An 18,087-nucleotide genomic window follows, 5' to 3' on the forward strand; every position below is an offset into this window, starting at 1 on the left:
GTGACTTAATGAGATTTCATGGCATCAGTAGGTATGGAAAACAGATTCCTGGGTCACCGACTTCACTTTCATAGACATTCCCCATTTGCTAATAATTATCAGGATTTTGTGGGTGTAAAAGCTGGGAAACAAAAAATCAACAGGCTTATTATTCTTTCCCACATTTCTTTCTTTCTTTCTTCTTTCTTTTTTTTTTGATGCCCAGGCTGGAGTACAATGGTGCAATCTCAGCTCATTGCAACCTCCACCTCCCGGGTTCAAACCATTCTCCTGCCTCAGCCTCCCGAGTAGCTGGGATTACAAGTGTCCACCACCATGCCCAGCTAGTTTTTTGTATTTTCAGTAGAGATGAGGTTTCACTATGTTGGTCAGGCTGGTCTAAAACTCCTGACCTCAGATGATCCACCCGCCTCAACCTCCCAAAGTGCTGGGATTACAGACATGAGCCACCACATCTGGCCCCTTTCCTGTATTTCAAGTTGCCCCTTAGAATGTATTCTCATATGTCCTCCCACCTTTTTGTTTGGATTCAGCAAGTCTTAAAAGAGAAAAGTCTTTAGCAAGGTAAGACCTGGGTGGGAATATTATATGAGCCATATAGTTTGAGCCAGGGTGAAAAAGGGAAAGGAATTCATGCAGAGAGTGGGAATAGAGCTGATAGCTTCATTTTCTGCTTAACTAAAACCGAGTGAAAAGGACTGGGCTGGCAAGGTCAGGACCACAAGGTGAGCTGCTGAGAGCCGTATGATGCAAGATGGCAACAGACTTTCTACCCTTGACCACCTTTTCAGAACTGACAGGGAAGACTCTTAGCGCTGGGCCTGCGTGGCTTGTTTGGAGGAGTAAATTGAGTGTATCTGATGCTGGTGAAAGAACCAGAGAGCTTCCCTGCATCTAGCTTTAGAAGGAAAACATACATTCAGACGTTCTCTGTTAAAATCTTAGGTGTAACATGAGGCACCCAGTTGGGTCAAGGGTTTTGATTGGCCTTTGTGGTTCCACAAAGGTTGCTATGTTTGTAGGATTGTGGGCCCTGTTGCACCCCCGCCTCCAGCCTAGGGATTAAGTTTTTATGTTACCAATAGCATCCTCCCAGCTTCAACAAAGGATATTGGCCCAGGACAGTAACTCCTAGGAGGGTCTGAGAGCTGATTTGTTTCAAGTCAGCTCTGACCTTGGAGATGCCCTCCCTGGGAATCAGGGCAGAGTGGAGGGCACCTTTGCCAGGAGTGTGTGCCCTCTGCATCCTGCTGTGGAAGTTCCCTCAGGGAAGCAACTCGGCCACCTGGACACGGGTGTGTCCAAGCCACTTCTGGAAATAAAGTCGCAGTGCCCCTGTGAATGCTTATTCAGCACACTGGCCCCTCCGCCTACCAGGGCATGCCCTTCTCTGCCACTTGAAGTCAGCAAGGGTACCAAAGGGGACCAGCCTTCCCTTCATTCTCCTGTCACCAGATCCTGCAGCATCCACATTCTCGTGGTTCCTTTCCCACCCGTTGTGCCTGGGTCTTTGGGTCATCCCTCCAGAGTCTCCTGTCTACACCTTCCCTGCAGGTTCTCCTCACCTCTCAGATGCACCTCCACGGTGGGTGCCAGAGCCCCTGGTTGCATGCAGCCATTTCCCAGTCAGAAGTGGGACCATTCTTCCTTCCCTTCAGCCACCTCCTGTGACTCCTCAACAGAACAAAATCAAAGCCAGGCACCAAAGAGTTGCCGCACTGACTCCAGCCTTTCCAGACCCTTTTGCCACTCGCTGCAAGAGCCCTCAGCCACAGGCACAGTTTTATTCTTCCTGATATTCCCTTAGATGGGTTTGGGCTTGTTTTATCTTATTTTCCCATTGTGCTTTGTATCATATCTGCACTGCCTAGCTCCTGTAGGCAGTGGATGGCTTATATATCTTAAATAAAAAGGGTCTCATCTGTCCCTAGAACCCAGTGCTTGCTGGCCTCTGTGTTTCAGCTCACCCCTGGTGTCCCCTGGGGGGCCCTCTTGTGTGTAAAGGTGGCGCTGACCTGAGAGCACTCCTTCCATTCTCTGAAGCCTGCACATTTGATGGGCGACAGTTGTGACTTCCCTCTGTGGTCAGTTATCTCTTCTCCTTTTGCCCCATCTTGTCATTTGACCTCCTGAAAAGCAGGTATTTGGCCTTTTTTTCACAATGCCATGGTCACCTACCACTCTTGGGGTGGTGCCTGGACATCATAGGTGCTCAGCAGATACTCCTGGATGTTTACTCTAGCCTCTAGAGTCCTCAGCTTAGCAGATTTGGAAATCTGACTCCATAAATTCAAGGAGTATTGGGTTCTAACGGTTCATACTAATTCTATGAAAGGCTGATGGATCAATCTGAATCATTTAGAGAGAGAGAATCCTAGCATCCAGAGAGGCTAGGCCTACATACCAAGGTATTTTCTCCTTGGTCGGAAGGTCCTCTCTGGAATCCCAGTAAGAGATTTGCTTATCCCAATAAGAAAATTGCTTATTTAGCACAGAATTTAAGCAAAAGGCTTAAGTCATCACGTACTTTTAAACGTATTTATGAATTATGAAAACATTCTCTGCTTATGGGATACATCTCTTAAAGAACCTGCACGAGACATCTAGAATCAAATACCCTCCTCCCGCCTTGGCAGTGAAAAACCTATGACTTATTTCTAGACTTCTGTGAGTTAGGGCCATTGTCTTTGTGACGTCATCTCTCTTTATCTAGGTGTGACATAGCATAGTTATGCCAAGTTGGTAGACACTCTGATTAATTACATTTTACGTCACTTTGAAGTCACAAATCAGATGGCTTGTCAAATCCTGGTTTTGTAATTTTCAAGAGTTCCTTCTTTTAGGATCTGAAGATCTCTATAAATTAGTACAGCATGACACTGCTATGAGGGAAATGATAAGTGTGTGTGCCTCGATTCTAGAAATCACAATCTAAAACCCCATACAAGTTAGGAGTTCACAACAGTGTGCATTTGGCCATTAATGATATCGGTGGTCCCCTGGGTGTGTGGGCCATGCTATTTTTAAACTCATTACTGACTTCAGTGATAAAGAGAGTACAGAATGTGCCTTCCCAGGCTTGTGAGCTTACCATGAGTAATACCCATGGTTATTATGATGTCAGAACTTAAATATTCTTTACAAAGAACACAACCATGGCATCATGGAGCATGGTAATGAATTTAGGAAGCAGGGTGCGAAAAGCCCATTTTTTTCCAGAGAAAACATTAGCCCAGGGTAAAAGCTGAATCTCCCCTGGGGGACTTTAGGCCTGTATGCAGCAGTGCTGGACTCCGATTATCAGTGTGAAGGGCATCTTCCCATTTTAGTCTCCAGAGAGTGACTTGCCTCACAGTTTGCAAACCAAACTAGAGCATTTGTCACTAAAGATCCCATGCCTCCTACTTGTTCAGAAAAGTTACTAGGGGCTGGGTGCTGCGGCTCTCACCTATAATCTCAGCACTGTGGGAGGCTGAGGCAGGTGGATCACATGAGCCCAGGAGTTCGAGACCAGGCTGGCCAACATGGTAAAACCCTGTCTCTACTAAATATATGAAACTTAGCCGGGTGTGATGACGTGCGCCTGTGGTCCCAGCTACTCGGGAGGTTGAATCACTTGAACCCGGAGATGGAGGTTGCAGTGAGCAAAGATCACACCACTGCACTAGAGCCGGGCAACAGAGCAAGACTCTTTCTCAAAAAAAAGAAAAGAGAAGAAAAGTTATTAGGTGGGGGATTACTGTGTGTTCTCTTGAAATCACTAATACTGGTGATGATGAGAGTTGTTCCATCATGTGACAGATTGATCTCCTGAAGCATTCTCACGGGGCACGGAAATGATGCTAAAATATGGAAAAAAGCGACTGAACTATTTCGGAATTTTAAAGTTGTCTTTGCTAGGTGAGCATGCTGTGCATCACAACAGAATTACACTAAACCACATTAATTGTGACTCATTAGGGATGGCGGCATGAAAGAATATTCCAGTGCTGGTTAGGATGGCCTAAGTTACACCACGATAACGAACTACAGAGGTTTGCTTCACACTTGCGCTACATCTTGGGTTGACTGGGGTTTCTGCTCGTTGTTATCCTCATTCACTAACAGGCGAAGGAGCTACTCCTCCCAGACGGTGGCTGGTTACTAATAAGGGAAAGAGGAGTCACACACTGGCTGGAAAGCCACACATTTGCCTGGGAATGCTACTTCCCACATACTTTTTATTTTCCAAGGTGGATCATATGGCCAAGACTAATTCTAAGTTACATGGTTTGGGTTACCTGAATTACAGCACAGCTTTTCAAAGTGAAGGGTATGAGACAACTTTCTAGGATACAGAAGAAATTTTGAATATCTTTATTTTATCTCACTGTATCCTTTAAATTTTTCTATATTTGTGTTTTTGGTAAACATACTGTATTCATAAAGTAAAACATAGATTATTTTTAATTATAAAAATCACATATATCGGGAGTGCTTATTTTTTCCTGATTAAGTGCTTAATCAAAAAAGTTGAGATTATTGTTTATACAGTAGATACAAATCTGTAATAAGCATAATTGTTCATAGACACTGGGTCTCAATTATGACCAAGGATAGTGCTTTTGGTTAAAATGTTACATGGGAAAGAAATGCAGAAGCTTTGAAAGTAAATTCTATTCTATGTTAGCTAGGCCTTGGGGAGCAAGCTGACCACCCTCCCCTCAGTTTTCACTAAACACTTGCTTAGCACTGTTTTAGTCGGTTCTTGCATTGCTATAAAAACCTGAGTCTGGGTAATTTATAAAGGAAAGAGGTTTAATTGGCTTCTGGTTCTACAGGCTATACAGGAAGCATGATGCTAGCATCTGCTCAGCTGCTGGGGAGGCCTCAGGAGACTTACAGTCCTGGTGGAAGGTGAAGGAGGAGCCAGCCTTTCACGTGGCCAGAGCAGGAGCAAGAGAGACCAAGGTGGGAGGGGCCACACACTTTAAAGCCACCAGTTCTCACAAGAGAACTCACTCCTATTGCAAGGACAGTACCAAGATGGATGGTGCTAAACCATTCATGAGAAACTGCCCCTGTGATCCAGTCACCTCCTACCAGGCCCGACCTCCAACACTGGGGATTACAATTCAAGATTTGGGTGGGGACACAGATCCAAACTGTATCAGGGAGTCACTATTTCATATGTATATATATATGTATGTATGTTCATTTACTCCTCACAAGGACCCTATGAAATATGATTACTGTCTCCACTTTAGAGATGAGGGGATTGAGACAGAAAGGGGTTAAGGAACTTGCTGAGATCACACAGCTAGAAAGGGCAGCACTGGCATCTGACCTAGTTGTTGAGAACTCAGAAACAGTCTGAAAATGACCTCTTGGAATACAGACCCCTATGAAGATAGAGATGACCTACATCACCAAATGCCATCCTATCTGTTTTAAAGCAAGTCACAGGAGAGCTATTAGCCATCTTAGATGTATGCCAGGAAGAAGGCGCCCCACTGCAAGAACCAGTATTATCTGAGTGGGCTTCTCCTCCCAGCACTGGGTGTAAGTGGCTCAGTGCCATGGAGTTGTTGGGTAATAACGCCAGGACTGGCTTGATGACAGTGACTCACAGTAGAAAAATGTCCTTGCAATAGACCAAAGAACCCAGTTTAATTTGCACAGCTTCAAATGGGCCACTGGTTGCCCTGCCAAGGGATCCCTGTACCATCTGATTTTCATATCCACAGACACACAAAAGCACCTATTTAAATACTGCAAATAATACCACATTGCATTTTTATTGTGCTTTATAGTTTACAAAGCGCACTACAATGCTGCTTTATTCGTCTGAGTGTGCTCCTAGTATGATTTCGCTTGCCTTCTATTTTCTCACCTTTTTCTCATCTTTAGTTTCTTTTTGCTTTTCGTCTCAGCATCTCTGCCTACTTTCCCCACACTGCAGCTTTCTTCCTTGCATTTCTTCTTGCCCTTCCCTCTCCCTGTGAGCTGTGGGGGTGGTACCTTTCCCAAAGTGATCCCGAATTGAGTTTAGTCAGATGTTGGTTGAAGCCAACTGAGGGGAATGAAACAATTCTCCAAGGAACAAAAGAGCTGTAACATGGAGCGCCACTTGTAAACAGCAGTTGCTATTTAAATCAAGTAAGAAGGATGGATTATTGTGCTTTGAGAGGGGGTGAAATGAATCCTGTATTTGAAAAGAGCCCAGGGGAAAGGGTTATCTGCCTCTCACATCCCAGGCATCCCTGTGTCTGCAAAACATCTTTCACAAAGTTTTCTTTGCAGTTAGAGAAATGCCCAAAGAAATACATAAACATGAGTGAGTATAAGGGGTGTGCAAACAGGTGTTGCACTGAGAGCAGAACCCAGATGGTGGCCCTTTGTCCTGGTTTCTTTGTATAACTCAGCAAGAAGTTGAGGCTTAGAAAAGGCAGGTTTGAGGAAGTGCTGTCTGTGGCTTCTTAACTGTGGATGTCGATGAGAACAGATCAAACTTTCAGATGCCTTCCTTAGAAATGTTGTTGTTTCAAAGTCAAACCTCAATCACAATGAACAAATATATTTGCATAAAGAGAGGAGGTGTCTAGTGCCCTGGCAGGAATTAAGACGAAAACGTGGGAGTAAAGCTGTAGATGCTTCTGTTGCTTTTCAACCAAGAGGCACAGACACAGGTTGGAAGGGCAGGGAAGGCACCCTGCCATTTGGCCAGCGTGACTTTGCAATTGTTATAAATTCTTTATCATAGCTTGAGTACAGACATGTCTTTTCAATGAAATACATTCTGAGTTATTTCGCAAAGGGTACTAGTTTCACAGGGTGGCTGTAACAAACTAAAACAAACTATTCATAGGTGTATTAAAACCAGAGGTGTCTTCTCTCACAGTTTTAGAGGAGTCGGCAGGGCCACCTTCCATTGGAGACTCCAGGTAAAACCCCTCCTTGCCTTCTCCCAGCTTCTGATGGCTCCCGGAAATGCTGGGCGTCCCTTGGCCTACAGCTGCATTGCTCCAGTCTCTGCCTCTGTTGCTGTGTGGCCCCCACTCTGTGTCTGTGTCTCCTTTTATAAGGACACCAGTCCTTTGGGATTTGGGCTCACCTTAATGACTTTATTGTAACTTGATTACATCTGAAAAGATCCCATTTCCCCAAAAGGTCACATTCATAGGTACTGGGGGTTAGGATTTAACATATCTTTTGGGAGGACACATAGTAATCGAATCTACACAGTTTTTAGTATAAATGAAAATTAGGGCCAGGCACCATGGCTCACACTTGTGAGCCATGCACTTTGGGAAGCTGAGATGGGTGGATCACTTAAAGTTAGGAGTTCGAGACCAGCTTGGACAACGTGGTGAAACCCTGTCTCTACTAAAAAGACAAAAATCAGCTGGGTGTGGTGGCGCATGCCTGTAGTCCTGGTTACTGGGAGGCTGAGGCAGGAGAATCACTTGAACCTGGGAGGTGGAGGTTGCGGTGAGCTGAGATGTCCCCACTACACTCCAGCCTGGATGACAGAGTGAGAGTCCATTTTTAAAAAGAAAAAGAAGAAAATTAGCAATGACATGGTAACAAGAACATTGAGATGGGAAAGGATAGTTTTCCAGTTCTGATTCTGTGTGCGGCAAACACTTCTGAAGTAGAACCTGAGTTCGCTCAGAAAGAGGCCTCAGCCGTGGATGGGACAGGAAATGGGTATTCGGCTAGAACACATTGTTTTACTTTACCAACGTAGCACCAGACATTGAAGGCCAACAAGTGCACTTTTGCACAAAAGAGACAAAGCCTACCAGATCTTTTAGTCTTGATTTAGACTTTATCAAACATTTCTAAAGCGTGGGAACAGTCCACCTAAGGCTTACCTTGCATTGCCAGGCACACCCCAGCCTCAGTGCCTGCTGCAGATCTGGTTCACTTGTCTCTTGAGGGGGCCAGTGAGGATTTTGAACCAGTAGTGAACGGAGAGACATTGGTATGTTGTGTTATGGAGTGGCTGAGAAATTCAGGGAAGGTGCTTTTATAAAGGTTTGTGACTCAAACACCTGAAAACTAGCCCTGCTGAAACTTTAACCGTCCTTATTTAGAACATTTCAGGGACAGTGAGCAGCCTTCTAGATCTTAGAAAAAATGTGCATTTAAATGGAATTCCTCTGGGTTGAAACCAGAAGTACAGCTGATTTTGTTTTTATAGTTTGTGGGTGTTCGCCTTTTTCATCCCACCAAGTTTATTTAAAAGGTTGTCTTCTTGAGATCCTCCGTTGGAAAGAAAATGCAGGGTCGAAAACTGGAACAATGTGGATGGCAGGTGAGCATTAGAGGGCAGGCGAGGAAAGACCAGGCTGGGGCTCCTTCTCAATGCCGAGGGGAATGAGAGGAATGGCCTGACCTTGCCCGCCCCCTGCCAGCCACACCTCAGGTGGCTTTTGGGGCTTGCTTAAGTTCTGCCTCAGACACACACGGAATCAGAACTGGAAACCTAGTTTTCATTTTATTTATAGACCACTCCCAATTCTCCCTCTCTTTTTCAGAGACAGGGTCTCACTCTGTCCTTCTGGCTGGAGTGCAATGGTGCAATCACAGCTCACTGCAACCTCTACCTCCCAGGTTCAAGTGATCCTCCCACCTCTGCTGGGACCACAGGTGTGCACCACTGTGCCTGGCTAACTTTTTGTGTTTTCTGTAGAGAAAGGATTTCACCATGTTGCCCAGGTTGGTCTTGAACTCCTGGGCTCAAGCAGTCCACCCACCTCGGCTTCCCAAAGTGTTGGAATTACAGGTGTGAGCCCCTGCACTTGGCCCCAGTTCTCTTTTATACCAGAGTGACTACAGTTGCTCCTCAGTGGCTTGAGAGATACATTCCTAGATGGCCTTTTTCAGAAGCATTGTAACATCAGCTCATGCAGAGCTTCATTTAAAATAGACACTATGCTTTTACTTGTTTCCATCTATGATATTAGACTAATTGAAATGCACTCATAGGTCCTTTAAGGTAAGATACAGAGAAAGCACAAAATGAAATGTCTTATCTACAAGGAGAGAAAATCGAAGAGACTTCTTTTGGAATTATGGTAATTATTTAACCTGAGAAAATTTTACTTTAGTAAAATGCTTTTGGTTTCCTTAAAACTATTGTTATGGGTTGAATTGTGTTTCCCCCCTCCCAGATTCACACATTAAATTCCTAACCTTCTGTATCTCAGAATATGACTTTATTTGGAGGTCGGGACTTTATAGAAGGAATCAGGTTAAAGTGAGGTCATTAGGGTGGGCTCTAACCCAATACAACTGACGTCCTTATTAGAAAGGGAAATTCAGACACAGATACACATGGAGGGAAAATGATGTGGAGACACACAGAGAAGACACTCATCAGCGAGCCAAGGAGGGAGGCCAGAACAGACCCTTCCCTTCCAGTGCTTGGAATGAACCTGCCCTGCCGGCACCTTGGTCTTGGACTCCAGCCTCTAGAATTCCAAGGCAACGTCTGCTGTTTAGGCCACCCAGTCAGTGGCACTTTGGTACCACAGCCCTGGCAGACCCATATGCTATGTTTAGAAAGTGGCGTGTTGGGTTTTTCTAAATAATTAAGGTTCTTAACCCAGCCAGGCACAGTTGCTCACACCTGTAATCCCAGCACCTTGCGAGTCTGAGGCAGGAGGATTGCTTGAGCTCAGGAGTTTGAGACCAGCCTAGACAACACAAGGAGACCCCGTCTCTAGAAAAAAATAAAAATAAGCCAGCCATGGTGGCGCACACCTGTAATCCCAGCTACTTGGGAGACTGAGGTGGGAGGATCTCTTGACCCGAAAGTTGAACCTACAGTGAGCTATGTTTACACCATTGCACTGCAGCCTGGGTGACAGTGAGACCTATCACAAAACAAAAACACAAAAACAAAAACACTTATCTAGTGTAATTCTTGTTTCAAAAAGGATTCTTTGAGTTGTTTTAGTAAATGCTTATTTTCTTTTCATCGATCCCATCCGTTTCCTGGAGAAAGAAACTGAAAAAGCGTTTGTGTCTTATCAGTGTTTGCTTCCGCACTGGATTGGATTGGGAGTTTTCAGATCGCTTATGAGCTCTTGACACCATGTCCTGTAGATAAACAATTATGGGTTGCCTATACTCATTGATGGCTTCATTCAAAGCAGCATAGCAGAGTTACCAAAAGGAGTTGTTTGGGGCCAACTTAGCAGCTCGCAGAAAGAGAAGTAAGTCTGAACATGTAACTCTGACAAATAATGAGTCAATAGGTAGATAGATGTGTGGAGAATTTGCAAATGTTAGGAAAAGGATGTTTTCTCGATCGAAGAAACACAGCTTATGATAGAATTTACAGATTCAAGGCCGATGAGATAAAAGACTTTGAAAGTTCTTAAGAGAACCACATTTATTGGAAAAGCAGGAGGCGTGACATGGCGCATTTGGTTCTCTTCCCAGGAGAGCACCGCTTCTTTCCCTGCTCCTGTGGGAAAAGAGGGCTGTTGGCTCATTCCCAGCCAGGCTCTGCCACTCTTTCTGTTTTCATTCTCCTGGATCAATCCCTTAATTGTGTTTATCATCGTTTCATGCCTTGACGTTTCCCTGTGAGTCATACTGTCCTCCTCATACTGTTTGACAATGTCTCTGCCCCCAAGGATTACTTGATTTGCCATCTGCTCTAGTTTCTACGGCATTTCTCCTGGGAAACAGCTTTGCTCACCGGCACTCCGCTTCCACCGAGGTGTTGATGACAGCCTTCGGGTCCGCATCTCCAGCCATGACCTTGCGCCCATTCCCTCACCTGGCTTTTTTTCTTGTTGCATATAGGACATTTCCTCTTTGTGGTTACTAATGCCTAAAATAAAATCTGCCTTAAACCAGGCTCTTCTAGCTGGCCTGTGCTCTTACCATCAGCAGCATGGTTCTCTTAGTCCTCTTGGGGTGTGAACCTTTGATTTAGATCTTTTCCCCGTTTGCTATTTCTCATTCCGTCCTGCTGGTCTTTGTTTAGCAACACATCTGGCTATGTCCCTCTGTCTTTGGCCTTACCCATCAACTAGTTCAGTGTCACCTTGCCCTCTTCCCTTCCAATTAATCCCATGCAGGCTCAGCCCATCCTATTGATTTCCGTTTGCTTTTCAAAGTGGGTGATCACGATTCACAATTCAACCTAGGAAGTAGGAACTGGGTGCTGATTAGCAAAGACCGTCAGCTCCTGACACTTTAGTAAATTAAGCAATTTATTGCCTCACAGTTTCGGTATGAATAGCTGAACACTGGACATTTCAATGTAGATATCCCATTAGTGCTCGTAATTCAACTTGTTGAAAACGGGTTCCATTCTTCCCTCCTCCCAAGATAAGCAACACATGAACTCCACTTCCTATCTTCCCTCTCACCGGTGGAGCCTCACTCCTTCTGGTCCCCCAAATGTGTTCTAGTCCCCTCTCTCCTTTGCTGTCACATCTCATGTGTCAGTGTATCTTGCCTTTTCTTCTCTGCAGTCTTGTATTTCTGCTGCTCCCTGTTGTCCCAGGCAATTCCCTAGTCCAGGTCCTCCTTACCCTTCTGGACCAGCCTTCCTTTTGTCTGAGCACCCACCGGAGGTCCCTTAGCCCGGCTGTTCTTACTTAAGGGCCAGTTATCTGTCCACTGACCCCCTGTGCATCAGATAAGCAGCAGTTAACCTCTTTAAAGAGGTAAATTGATTTAATTTTAATCATTTCTTATGGTTATATTTCTCAAGTGTTATAACTGGAAGATAAAGATATGAGAAATGACTTAGGGCCATTGTTGTTGATGTCCTAGACTATTTTACCTGGTGAAATCGTCTATGTATCCTGTTATAGTCAGTGTTTCCTATAGTTTCAATCCATCTTCCTAAACTTATCAGCCTTCATCTTTCCTTTGGCTGTTGTGAGACCTGTCTCATCATTTGGTGATTCTAGTCTGAGAACCTAAAGAATTAAGAAGTTTGGCTGGTGTCATGGATTTGGGGGTCAGGCAAACCTCAGTTCAAATCCCAGCCCTGCTAGCAGTGGCAAAGTGACGTTGGACAAATTAAAGCTCCATTTACTCATCTCTGAAACAGGGAAACAAATCTTACCTTACAGTTGTATCAAGTAGACACCTGGAGTCTGCCGTGCAGAGAGCAAAGGCAATCGGGACAGCCTCCTACCACTTGTTAATTATGTGTTAGATGGCAGCCAGTGAGAGAGAAGGCGAAAGGAGAAATTAGGTGAGCGGCTCTCATGGTTGAGCTTCCCCTTAGCTCTGAGTATTTAGAAGTTACTTCTAGAAGATGGAAGTTATCAGAAGATGACAGTTGTGGATAAGTAGGTAGTCGTGTACACACTAGTGGTTATTTATTGCTTTAGCGTTCATTGCTGTATTGCCACTATGCAGACACACCTCAGTTGTCTCCAAGCAAAGCCTGAGCTTCTTAGGACAGAGACAGCGGTGCTGGCCGCTCCTGCCATGAGTCTTGCTTTCCTGGAGGACTGAAGTATGCGCTGTTTGCAGGATCTAGAGCACCAGCTTTCTGCCTCATCTTTCTAATTGCAGCTTGTGTCTTAGCTCTGCTGTCAAATCTTGCCTGACCACAACCCATAGTGACTCCTGCTTCTGAACTCCTAGTGTTTACTTTGGCAAGTTTACGTTGCCTTAGAATTACCAGCTGTCCTTTTTAATTTGCATCATACTTGGCAATCCCCATGAGATTTTAGGCTCCTCTTGGTCAGTGATGTCTTAGTGTTTCCTGTTGTGCCCAACCCTAGGCTTTTTTTATGTTGAGGACCCTTAACACAGGCTTGATGATTGGTTTTATTTCAGGTTTTTTTCTACTTCTTTCAAATGCCCAGTGCTGCTATCAATAGTATTGTTATTGTCGTTATTGACAGAAGACTCTGTAGAGCTTGTGGTTGATCCTAAGCTGTGCTCTGGTAGAATATATTACATAGTTAACATTACACAACTAGTGGATAAACAGACGTTGATTAAAAATGATATAAAAGCCCCAGAGACATTCACTATACACCCTTTAGGAAATGTATCATTTAGAATGGGCTAACCTGAGATTATCTTTGCACTGCTTATGAAATATAAACTTAATAAGCAGGATTATTAAAACTTTATGAATATTACTTAGTATGTCAATGAAGAAAACTTTCCTAGTACTTTTTGACCCCCTGAGGTACTAGATCACTGAGTCATCCAGGATTCTCAAGGGTTATACAGATTAACCCTTTTCTAGGTCTTTAAAAATGTCCATTTAGATGCATATTTCTAACATATTTTAATATAGAATAATAATTTGACATCATTATATCTTAGGTGTATAATCTATATTAGACAGATATGGCATTTCATTAAATATGGGAATTAATCCTTCCTTTGAGTTCTTGATTAGGAAAAAAAAAGATCTGTAGCATCTATCAAGTACTCATTATTCAGCTAGAGCATGTGTCCAAAAGATTTTAGGAAGTAAGGAAGTTAGTACCTCTTAAAATCAGGTGTTGATGATTCCATTCTCTTTAATAACATAACTGGATTCTCAGAGGTAATCTGTTTTACATTTGCCAAACCCAAATTAAGCATTATATATTGATAAAATCGGTGCCGCTATTTTACTTACAATTACTCCTCTTGAGCTTTGCTAGAATTCAGTGAAATTGAATTCAACTTATTTTTTTTTTAATTGTAGTTGAACCTTCACTCATCCTTGTAGTCTGATCTTCCAGTAGATAATTTATTTAGGGGTGGTGAAATGGAAAGGAAATGTACTCAGATGTGAAGCAACTTTTCAGTTCATCTAATTGTGAAATATAAAGTTATGAAGAAATTAAGTAAATAAGTGAGGAAAAATACAGTAAATGAGCCAATTTCTTAACAAATGTAATTTATTAAAAAACTGTGTGAGTTGGTCGGGCACGATTGTTCACACCTGTAATCTCAGCCAAGGTAGGCCGAGGCGGGTGATCAGCTGAGGTCAGGAGTTCGAGACCAGCCTGGCCAACACAGTGAAACCCTATCTCTATTAAAAATATAAAAATTAGCCAGGCGTGGTGGCACATGCCTGTAATCCCAGTTACTTGGGAGACCGAGGCAGAAGAATCACTTGAACCAGGGAGGCAGAGGTTACAGTGAGCCGAGATTGCACCATTGCACTCCAGCCTGGGTGACTGGAGCGAAACTCCATCTAAAAAACAACAACAACAAAAACTATGTGAGTTAAGATTTCAAGAATTCATGAAGATTTTTAGGTGCTCTTATTATTACATTGTTTGTAACCCTAGACAAATGAATTTCTCATTAAACCGTTAAGACAGAGAGACCAAAAACAAAACAAAAAAAGATGGACCAAAAGGTGCATAGAATTACCTAGGTTTAAGCTAGGCATGGTGGCATGCCCCTATAGTCCTAGCTACTTGGGAAGCTGAGGCAGGAGAATCATGTGAGCCCAGGAATTCGAGGCTGCAGTAAGCTATGATCGCACCACTGCATTCCAGCCTGGGCAACAGAGAGTGAGATCCTGTCCCTTAAAAAAAAAAAAAAAAATCAAAAAACAAATTAGATGTAGGTTTTAACTTCTGGGGTCAGGGTCTGATTTTTTTCACTTATCACAGGAACTTACACCCATCACATGACTTCCCAGTTTTCAAAGTAGGACCTTTGTGAGAATGTAAGTAGAAGGGTGCTCTTATTAACTGAATTGGCCTAACAGGGTGAGTGTATGTCCAACAAGCAAATAGGACATATGGTTACTGTGTCCATAAAACATCTGTCCTCGGGCCTGGTATGTACATAGTACTCAAGGTTTTAAAACCTGGAGACTCATGGTGTTTTAAGAATCCTGAGGAATAGCAGATGAAGTCGAGTGTTGCATTTTATGGACATAAATGGCATCTATAATCCAGACTAGAAGGCAGATGTTTTAAAAATAGTATTTTGAAATGCAGACTCATACATGCTTTTTATAAATGCAAAATGAAAATTAGAATAAAGCAACTAAAAGAAGGGTCAGACCTCATTGCCTTTAGCATATCAAATTACACTCTGAGTCTGGGTAACCTGGATTTGTTTTGGGCATGAGAGACTTTGTCAACTTTATGGTAATAAGGAATAATGTCTTAGAAAGAATGGACTTTAATTCTTCGAACTATAGGATATGTTTTCATGTCAGTTTTATTGATGCTATTTTTCATTTGTCATATGCAATGAAGAGTTTATTATATATTGTTGCATAATAGAAGTTGTTTTAAATTTTAATAAATTTGTTCTTAAATACTTTTTACTTATCACTTCTGTAGCATCCACATGAACTCATGTCTGTATAATTAACAAACACGTAAGACCATGTGCATCTCTGAGGTTCAGTGTTGATGACTTCCAGCCTGTTTATGAGACAGTCTTATGGTAATAGGTATGCCACTTGTTAAGAGCTTTAGTTCTGGGTTATGGTGACTGCCTGTGCTTTAGTGAATGAAAATGTGGTCATTTTGACAGGTTTTATTTTGGGAGGCCACTAAGGCTTTTGTGGAAAAGTCTGGGTTAGGTCATCCCTCTAGGAACAGTTGTGGTTACGGCAGATTTATCCTACCATGAACTCCTGGGTTCCTCTTACATTCCCGATGGGCTCAAAACCTGCCCTCCCAGGTGCAGTAGCCTCCCTGGTCTCTCACTGAGGAGTAAAATCCGCCTTCTCATTCAAGAGCCAACTAGGAAGTATAGAAATGACTTAAAAAGCAATTGAGATTTTGCCATAGGATCAGACTGACAATGTGCATTAAGCCCCTGTTTTTCCTGAAAAGGATGTTGACAAATGAGGCGGGAAGTAGCCTTGACTGGTCCAAGGGTCAGTACAGAAAGAAATGAGAGGAGACATTTAGCTCTTGCTTTCAAGTGGAAAATAACATTGAGTCCCCCTCTGCACCCCACTTTATTGTCCCAACCTTAGGATCTGAATAAATACAGTGGTAAAATGTTGTGGGCTCGAGTCTCTGAGAGCTAAACTAATCGGGAAGATTTGTTCCAGGGAAATACTCTCAAGGAGAAATGTTTGAAAATAAGTGTGTTGCCATAAGATTATTTTAAGATTTAGAAACAAAACCACCAGCAGAGTCTTATTCCTTATAAAGATATTTTAGGGATTTAAGAAAGTATTACCGTTAAAGACTTCCTTTAACTATGTCTCTTGTTTGAGCGTTTTGCTGCCTGAAGCAAAGTGGCCTCTGCCACAGAGCAAAGGTACCACGGCTGCACTGGGAGCTGGTCCGGCCTTTGGAATCGTTTCTGCTGACCTCAGAAAGGGGCTGCAGGGGCCACACCAGGCCAGGCCGGAGACTGAGGCAGCCAGCGAGGTGCAGGGTGTTTCCAGCCACGCAGCTCTCCTCTCTGATCGCAGGCATCTGTCACCAGAGGCAGCCAGTGATGATTTCTACAATTTTATGACCCTTGGCTGTCATCCCAATAACAAATAAGTCATAAGCCACCCTCTTCCCCTCTGTAAAATTCCACTTCTGCACCCTGGACGGCTTTTCCAAGATCTTTTTGAAACAGTGAAAACAGAGACTAGAGCCTCGCCTTTTTTATGTATGAACAGCATATTTCTGCTGTTGCCATCTCTGATCACCCCCCTCCAGGGACTTAAAGAGTAAAAAATAAGCAGCAGGGTAGACACGAAAGGAAGGAAATGGCTGTTTTGCTTTGCCTCTTCAGCGGATAAGAGCCAAGTAATTGGTTGTTTCTATATTGTATACAACGTCTAGAGCAATATGGATATTCACTTGATACTGGTAAATAGGGAATAGCCATATTATGTGTTGTTCTAGAATAAGGGGGATGTTGACTTGAGCAAAAAGAGCCATGGGAAGAAACAGGTGAAGTACAGATTCTGAATAAGCAAGCCAGAATAGTCTTGTCGGGCACGAGGATCCCTACAGATGTACAGTCACAGTACATAGGTGGAGGTCAGAGTTCAGGACTGAAGCAAGAAGGGAACCCTCCAGCAGATCCATGGGCCCGGCGGAGGCGGGGCTCGGAGCAGGGGCTGGGTGTTAGCAGAACTGCCCCTAGGAAGGCAGAGCCGAAGTCAGATGGTACAAATGGCATGTTCTGTAGGAACAGAGAATTGGGAATGATCACTAGGTTGGAGTGGTCTGGAAGAAGGAATCTAGTCTGGCTGGTCTTTGGATAAGTTGAGAGAAGGAGCAGTAGAGGAACTGTGTAAGAGTATGAAGGCAGGGCATTTAAGAGACATTCTAGAACCAGTGAATAGAGCAGCTTCATTCGAATTGAGGATCCAGGAAGGTTAATAGAGCTGGAACTAACAAGGTAGTTGGAATCAACATGCAAAGGTGTTGAGTTCCCAACTTTATCTCCTTGACACTAAGGAGCTACTGAAGTTTGAAGAGGGGAGTGACATGCTCAGAGATGTTCTAGGAAGATTAATCTGGTGGCCAAATATAGGCAAATTAAAGGGAGCCAGAGTGCTCAGGTAGGTAAGATGTCTAGATTTGCTTTAGTCCAACTAGAAAGTGATCAACGCTTTCACTATGGAAGTGGCAGCAACAGCAGAAATGATTGGATGCACATGTTTTGCAGGAAGGAGTAATGAATAAGGCTTAGCACCTTCTTATCTATGAAGGTAAAGAAGAACCATCATAGTTCATAGTTTTGGGCCCAAGTGACTAGAAAAACACTTTATGAGCAGTCATGGAGATGTTAGAACGGAGGGTGAGATGGCTCTATTTTTAGGAACAGATGAGGAGTTCGGCTTTGGAAGCGCGTCTTTGACATTGTTGCAGGAGGTAACGATCTATCACTGTCACCTCTGAAGGAGAGCCCAGCCAGTGTAAATGTGTGGGGTCACCTACACAGAGGTGACGGCTTAAACTGCTTGAATGGATGATTATCTACCAGTGAGAACAGAGTCAAAACAGTGGAGATGGGAACATTTTAAAGGAGGAAGAGCGGTGGGTGTGGTGGCTCACACCAGTAATCCTAGCACTTTGGGAGGCTGAGGCACATGGGACACTTGAGGTCAGGAGTTGGAGGCCAACCTGGCCAATGTGAAATCCTGTCGCTACTAAAAATACAAAAATTAGCTGGACG

General features: G+C 43.6%; 1 protein-coding gene across 7 annotated transcripts in view; it reads left to right on the forward strand.

Annotated features, from left to right (window-relative positions):
* HIPK2 (homeodomain interacting protein kinase 2) overlaps positions 1-18,087 on the forward strand; it is a 217,419-nt gene that overhangs the window by 41,142 nt on the left and 158,190 nt on the right. The gene's annotated exons all lie outside the window — the stretch shown is intronic.

The sequence above is a fragment of the Callithrix jacchus genome, chromosome 11 (genome assembly GCF_049354715.1).
Source record: "Callithrix jacchus isolate 240 chromosome 11, calJac240_pri, whole genome shotgun sequence".
NCBI classification, from domain to species: Eukaryota; Metazoa; Chordata; class Mammalia; order Primates; family Cebidae; genus Callithrix; species Callithrix jacchus.